Source organism: Marmota marmota, unplaced genomic scaffold (assembly GCF_001458135.2).
Source record: "Marmota marmota marmota unplaced genomic scaffold, marMar, whole genome shotgun sequence".
Lineage (NCBI taxonomy): Eukaryota > Metazoa > Chordata > Mammalia > Rodentia > Sciuridae > Marmota > Marmota marmota.
Genome location: NW_026000142.1, coordinates 18,291,057 through 18,297,704, shown reverse-complemented (window position 1 = coordinate 18,297,704; position 6,648 = coordinate 18,291,057). Strand labels below are relative to the sequence as shown.

General features: G+C 38.4%; 1 long non-coding RNA gene across 1 annotated transcript in view; it reads right to left on the bottom strand.

The window, feature by feature from the left end:
• The window catches only part of LOC125611352, a 20,471-nt gene extending 14,578 nt beyond the window's left edge, over positions 1-5,893 (bottom strand). Inside the window, exon 1 of the long non-coding RNA XR_007341511.1 lies at positions 5,633-5,893. This is a non-coding gene — a long non-coding RNA (uncharacterized LOC125611352). The remainder of the gene's footprint in view (positions 1-5,632) is intronic.
• Positions 5,894-6,648: the final 755 nt, after the last annotated feature.

Sequence of the window (6,648 nt, the reverse complement as noted above, 5' to 3'; positions counted from 1 at the left end):
TCCCTAAAAAACAAATACCAAATGTCTTCTTTGATATAATGAGAGCAACTAAGAACAGAGCAGGGAGGAAGAGCAGGAAGAAAAGATTAACATTAAACAGATACATGAGGTGGGATGGAAAGGGAGAGAAAAGGGAAATTGCATGGTAATGGAGGGAGACCCTCATTGTTATACAAAATTACATATAAGAGGTTGTGAGGGGAATGGGAAAATAAACAAGGAGAAATATGAATTACAGTGGATGGGGTAGAGAGAGAAGATGGGAGGGGAGGGAGGGGGGAGGGTAGAGGATAGGAAAGGTAGCAGAATACAACAGTTACTAATAGGGCATTATGTAAAAATGTGGATGTGTAACTGATGTGATTCTGCAATCTGTATTTGGGGTAAAATTGGGAGTTCATAACCAACTTGAATCTAATGTATGAAATATGATATGTCAAGAGCTTTATAATGTTTTGAACAACCAATAAAAAAAAAATTAAAAAAAAAAAAAAAGAGATCATTGAAAATAGTGCACAAGAAATGGGAACATTCACACAGAGGGTGATAGAGGAAAGGAGCATCTCAGGCTGAGTCACCAAAGATGGCATCTAGGTTGGGAAACAGGTTCACCTCACATAACTACTGCAGGATTGGTCTAGTTTTCATAAGAACAAAATTTTTCTTTCAAAATTATTCTTTCCTTCAAATTCTCTGGGTTTTGTCCCATGTTGATTACTTCATCCAAAAACTCATTAAATAATTATTCTCTAAGAAGTAATAATTTGAAATGATAGTTTGGGGCAAAGATCCATAAGTTTATTCAACATAAAAGTCAGTCATCAGAGACCAATGAGGAAGAAATTTTACCTGTGTGCCATGGCCATGCTCTGAGAAACATAAAACACTTTTCCTTGGATATGAATTTGAATGAGTCTGGGTGAAAAAGTTTGGATTCTCTGTGACTCTTTGTAGGAAATTGTGCACATGTACTTTTTCCATAGGCATCAAAGCCCTCTTGTGTTTAGCTTTTATTTTGACCTAAATGCGATTTTTCTGTGCCACAACTGTTTTTAAGTTCAGTGTGCAAGACAATGGTTAAAACGCATTAAGCTTGCAAAATTAATGAGACTGTGTAGAAAAAAGAATCAACATTCAAGAGTGATTCTTTCATACTCTCCCATCTCCAGCATTTATCATCATGTGTCTTCATCAATTTAGCAGATTCAATAAATTTTTGCTACATTTTATTATATAGATATGCAATCTATGCTTCTTTACTTTTGTTTATATGAACTGATTGATTGCTAGTGTCTTATCTCTAAAAATTTCCAACTGTGAAAATTGCTGGATTATCTGATGTTGGGATAGAAGGCATTCACAGAGAAAGCTTACCTTAATTGTAACAACTCTTCATTAAATAGCATTGCTTTCTGGAGAAAAATTATAATTGTTAAGTAAAAAGGAAGAGTACATACCTAAGCTAAGTCTTAGAACATTCTTTGGATTAAGACAGGCAAATATAGTCTTCAAATGTACACAGAGAAGTATAAGAGTGAGGAGAATATTTAAGGATGTGGAGACAGTTTAGGAAAAAAATCATATTTTTTTTTAAAAAAGAGGACAAAGGAAGATCTGATTATTATTCCTGAGAGTATGTTTTCCCAATTTCAACCTTCTAAATATCACTTTTAAAACAATATAGTAAATGCACTTTGAAGACAGAAATTGTACACAGACAAGATAAAAGGCAAAGGAAAGGGGATTTTTCTAATATCCCCATATTTCAAAAATGAAAACTCATGCTTAGGGGACATTTCTAGGAACAAAATTTGTCCTGGTTTGGACATGAGGTTGCCCTCAAAGGTTCATGTGTGAGACAATGAAAGAATGTTCAGAGGTAAAGTGATTAGATTATGAGAGTTGTAGCTTGATCAATGGATTAATCCACTGCTGTGGATTAACTGTGTGGTAACTGCAGGTATATAGGGTGTGGATGGAGGAAGTAGGTCACCGGACAGGGGGGATTCTTTGGGGGGTTATCTTTTTTCCATGGTGAGCAGAGTTCTCCCTCTGCTTTCTGGTTGCCATGTCTTGAGCTGCTTTCCTATACCAAATCCTCTGCCATGGTATTCTGTCTCACCTTAGACTCAGAGTCATGGAGTTAGTCAACCATGGATGGAACTTGTGAACCAAAATAAACATGTACTCCTCTGCTGCTCTTTACAGGTGTTTTGGTTATAGAGATACAAAGTTAACTAAAATGGAAGCATACCTAGATTTTGCTTTTAGGTTGATAGCACAATCAGATTAATTGTAAGTGAGGATGATCTGCTCTGGAAAAACAGGGATTGACTCAAAAACATAGCTCTAGAAATAATGAAGGTACTAGTGTCAAGCATACATATGAATAGTTTGAGAGAAATTATTTCAAGAAAATGTAGATATAAACTACTGCTCTGAGAATTTAGTTATGTGCTACTCTATACTATTTCTAGTTTATTTTGATTTGATTTGATTTGATTTGATTCAAAGTTTTATGAGTTTCTCTTTGTTTCAGTTTATTAGCTTCTCTGGAACGTGTAGTATACCAATTCAGATTCTCTTGGCCTAGAACATGGTCATAAGCATATCAGAGCAATTAATATTTGTTGGGTTAAATTGCACTTGCACATGAAAAAGTCATGAACTCAAAGCAGAGGACATGTGTACTCAATGGCTCCTTTTTACCATCATCTTGTGTAATGTCGTAAGTGATATGCCATCAAGAGGTTCGGGCCTCTACTAAGTTTCTATTCGTAAGGTGGTGATCCGGGCAGAAGAGGGCAGAGCACATAGGACAATATAGGATTCTAACCTATGACTCTGGTCTTAAACAACAGTGACCAGTGGAGGACTCCCAGCCATATGTCCATCTTTACACTTGACAGGAGAAGCAGCACCATGAAGCATTTTTGTTTTTGTGGCATTTTTGTTTTTGAGCAATCACAATTAAGAAGCCATTCCTTCCTATAGTGAAGAGTTGTCAATCTGATTTTTCACACTTTTGAGAAACACTTAAAGCTAATTACTGGTTGCAGATAATAAGGATGAAGTATCAGCAGTGTTTCTATACTTCAGTCAGAAATCATCATGTTTGAGTCTTATCAAAATCCATTCTTTGCCATCTCTGTAAGAAATTAAAGATACTGTGAATCTATCCAAAAGTTGATAAACTGTTATCCTTTAATTTAAGATGTGCTTCAGAATGAGGCCAAAGGCCCCAAAGCAATTTATAGGAAAAAAATGAGAATTTTATTTAATATATTCACATATTCAGATACTTATCTTTCCTTCTTGCCAGTTGAAATATCTTTTCTGGCTATACTTTCAAAAGGGAAAAATATGGAAATGGCCTGAGTGATTTCTCAGAATTTCTCAACTAGTCCTACTCTAAATCTCAGCTACTTTTTTAATTGCTCTTCCAGGCTCTAAATATTGACTGATTATCTGCTATGTGCTAGCCTGCTGCTAAACACCTGGATAGTAACAATAGAGAAGATATTCTGAGACATCTATTTTGGTTTTACTTGGGCAATTGAAAGAGCAAACTTAAAGTGTAAAAGGATTCTATATATATTATAGGCATCCTGGAAACCCACTCTGTGCCTGGTTTTCTAAGATTCAACTGGTTTTCTAAGATTCAACTGAGAAAATCTCAGACACAGGTGGGGGATGAATTGGTGATCATGGATGGTTTTGAGGTAGGATTTCTGTTGTCCACATTACCTTCTAATAAAGACATAGCATTTTCTAGGCACTATAATGCTGGGCAACTGTCAGGTTCCTAGATACAAAAATAAATAGAGCAATATTCTATCTCCGTCCTAACATAAGTCTTTACTATTATGATTACTAAAATAGTTTCTTAGTATCTCCCCAGGAACTATTTAAAAAAAAAAAGCTATGCTGAGATTGTGATATTACACTATTTGCTGGTAATAAGTTAGCCAGCCATGGTCTCAGGAGTTAGAGCAGAAGTCATGAGACTGCTGGGGGAGAGACAGATGACTTCATTGCTCACAGCAAAGCAAGCAACATATTTGTGTCAGTTCTCCTTACCCTCAAGTTCTATGGGGCACTGAAGAAGTGCCCAGCTGAATCCCTGCTCATCCAATGGGTTTCATTACAAGACAGCAAGTCCTGAACTTAAGGGAATTGAATCTTTTATAACAGAAAGTAGAACAAGTTGTTTCTGCCCTGGAAGAAGAAACTGAGTATATCTTCCAAGATATATCACCATAAAGATGGTCCAGAACAAAGGCACTCAATGCCTCTTCTCACAAGATATGCATAAGTGCAAGAGACACATGAGGATTGCCTGGAAAAGCTCCTTATCTATAGTAGCATCCTGCATAATACCTCTTAGATTCCTCTTCCTTAAGCCCAACTATGGACTTATCAGTCTTTTCTTTAATCACTGTCAAGATGTCTCCATCTGATGCAACAGCAAATCAAGCCTCCTTGCATGACAATATAGGCTCAGCACAACTTGGCTCAGCCTGGTTGTGAGAGAGTTCACCTTTCTCCACACACCAGTAGCCTGACCAGCTCCATGCCTCATTCTGTTCAAGCTCGCCCCTCAGTCTGGAAGGATACTGCCCTCTCTGGTGTCAGCTGAAATCCAGGTTATTTCTATACTCACACTTGTTCTATGAATCCTTTCCTGAGGGAGCATCACTCCCTTATGTTTCCATGCCCCTACCTGCTTGCATCTTCATTTTAAATTTTACATCAGTGGGAATGAATTATTGTTTCGTGGTGTGTGCATGTGTCATTTCCCTTGAAACTGCAAAAACCCTCAAGGACAGAACTGTTCCTTCCTTTTCTTATCCCTCAAGACATGGAACACAGCATCTGGCATAGAGTACATCCCCTTCCATCCTGTTAATTGGATTGACATTCTTGCTAATGTTTCCCCAACACAAGAAGGGTGGATTATAAAATTAAGTGGATGTCTTCTCACCCTGCCCCTCCTAACAGAAAGGATCCTCTCCAAGACCACCCAACACCCCTCTTTCACCATTCTGCCTCATCTGCACTATTCTGCTTTGCCTCTCCCCTCCTTCTTTCCTCTTACCCTTTCCTCCAGGGACCTAAAAAAGTTTCATCAGGATTATTGACAGAACATTAGCCTTATTATTTTCCTCTTCACTCATGTAAGCCACTTTCAGTAACTACATGGATGTCGTCTTGGTTTCTTCCCCAATCTTCTTTGTCTCCCACAGATTTTGACGTGTTTCCACATGCCCATCAGGACAGCAAGCAGGTCAGCGTGAGAGAGAGACGAGTCTTGCCTCAACCTCATGGTTCTGCTCTCAGGTAGAGGCCCATACCCCAGGACTTGTGTGTTCACACATCATTTTACCATATCATTCTCATATGGCATCCTGCTAAACACATTTTTATCACTAATTATTCTTTCAATCATTTATTTCTTTGGCTAAAGTCTAATTGCAGATTCTTGTGTGGACCCAGAGAGTGCCTGCCTCCACTGTTAACAGCCCTTACCACATATAGGAAAAGAGGAGCCTCCTGGGACAGCAACTAGAATTATGTCAGTGGCTGAAGTTTGGGAATATTTCTGCATAGGTCCAAGGCATCCGTCACCTACCTGAAGAGTGTGATGCTGGGTCAAATCCAAAGAGGAAACCCAGCCTCAAGCCGACAGGTTTAGAAAGAAGCTGTGCTAGTCTTGTCCCCAGTGTATACGCTCCCTGAAAAGAGAGGAAAAAAAATAATATATTTGTTATTTTCTCTTATTTATATTAACATGACCTTTGTATTTTCAACGGGGAGAAAGAGACAAAGGGAGGGAGCAGATAAGGAGTCTGTGACGCAGGCAGAAAGAAATAGAAGCCTGTAGCATGGAGTGAGCCCCTTGTGAGTTTTCTCTGCAGCCTGAAACAGAAGCCCTGCTCACCTCTCATGAACCCAGTTCTACTAAGTGGAGTTGGGTCAAAGACTGAGAGCTCATTTTTTATCCATTCAAGTAACTCAGAAAATCCCCAGAGCACATTACCCCAGCAGAAATTTAATAAGGTCAGTTTCAAAGACAGTTTAGGGGAGTTGCTGGCACAAAGCTCTTCTCTGGCTTTCCAGGACCATTCAGTGTCTCGGTGGAGATATTTGTGCAGCAGAATCCACACTTTCTGCTAGACACAAAGCATTGATTGTGGCCACTTCTGAGCAGGGAATGGGACCTGGGGAAATGCAGCTGGATCCCTCTGATTTTTAGCCAGGTCATATTCAATCTTTTAAGAAGATGTTTTAGAAGAAGAGACCATGGAGAGATGATATTTAAATAAGCAAAGTCTTTTTATGCTAACCTTCTTCCAGGAAAAACCTTAAAAACTTCATTCATGCACCCTTAAGGCAAGAACTAAAGAACATGTATATCTTACTAGATTTAATTCTTCATGAGAATTAAGACAATGATGATTGAAATTAGTATAACACCTCCCTCTCCCCCCCACACACACAAAAAGTGGTTTTGGTTTTTCTTAAAGATTATATTTCCCTTCTGCTTTAAAACTTAGGTCAACTATAATCAGAATAATATATATAATCTGAATGTTGTAGGATAAAGAGCCCCTCATGTCAGAGAACACACTCCAGTTCCTGACCTCC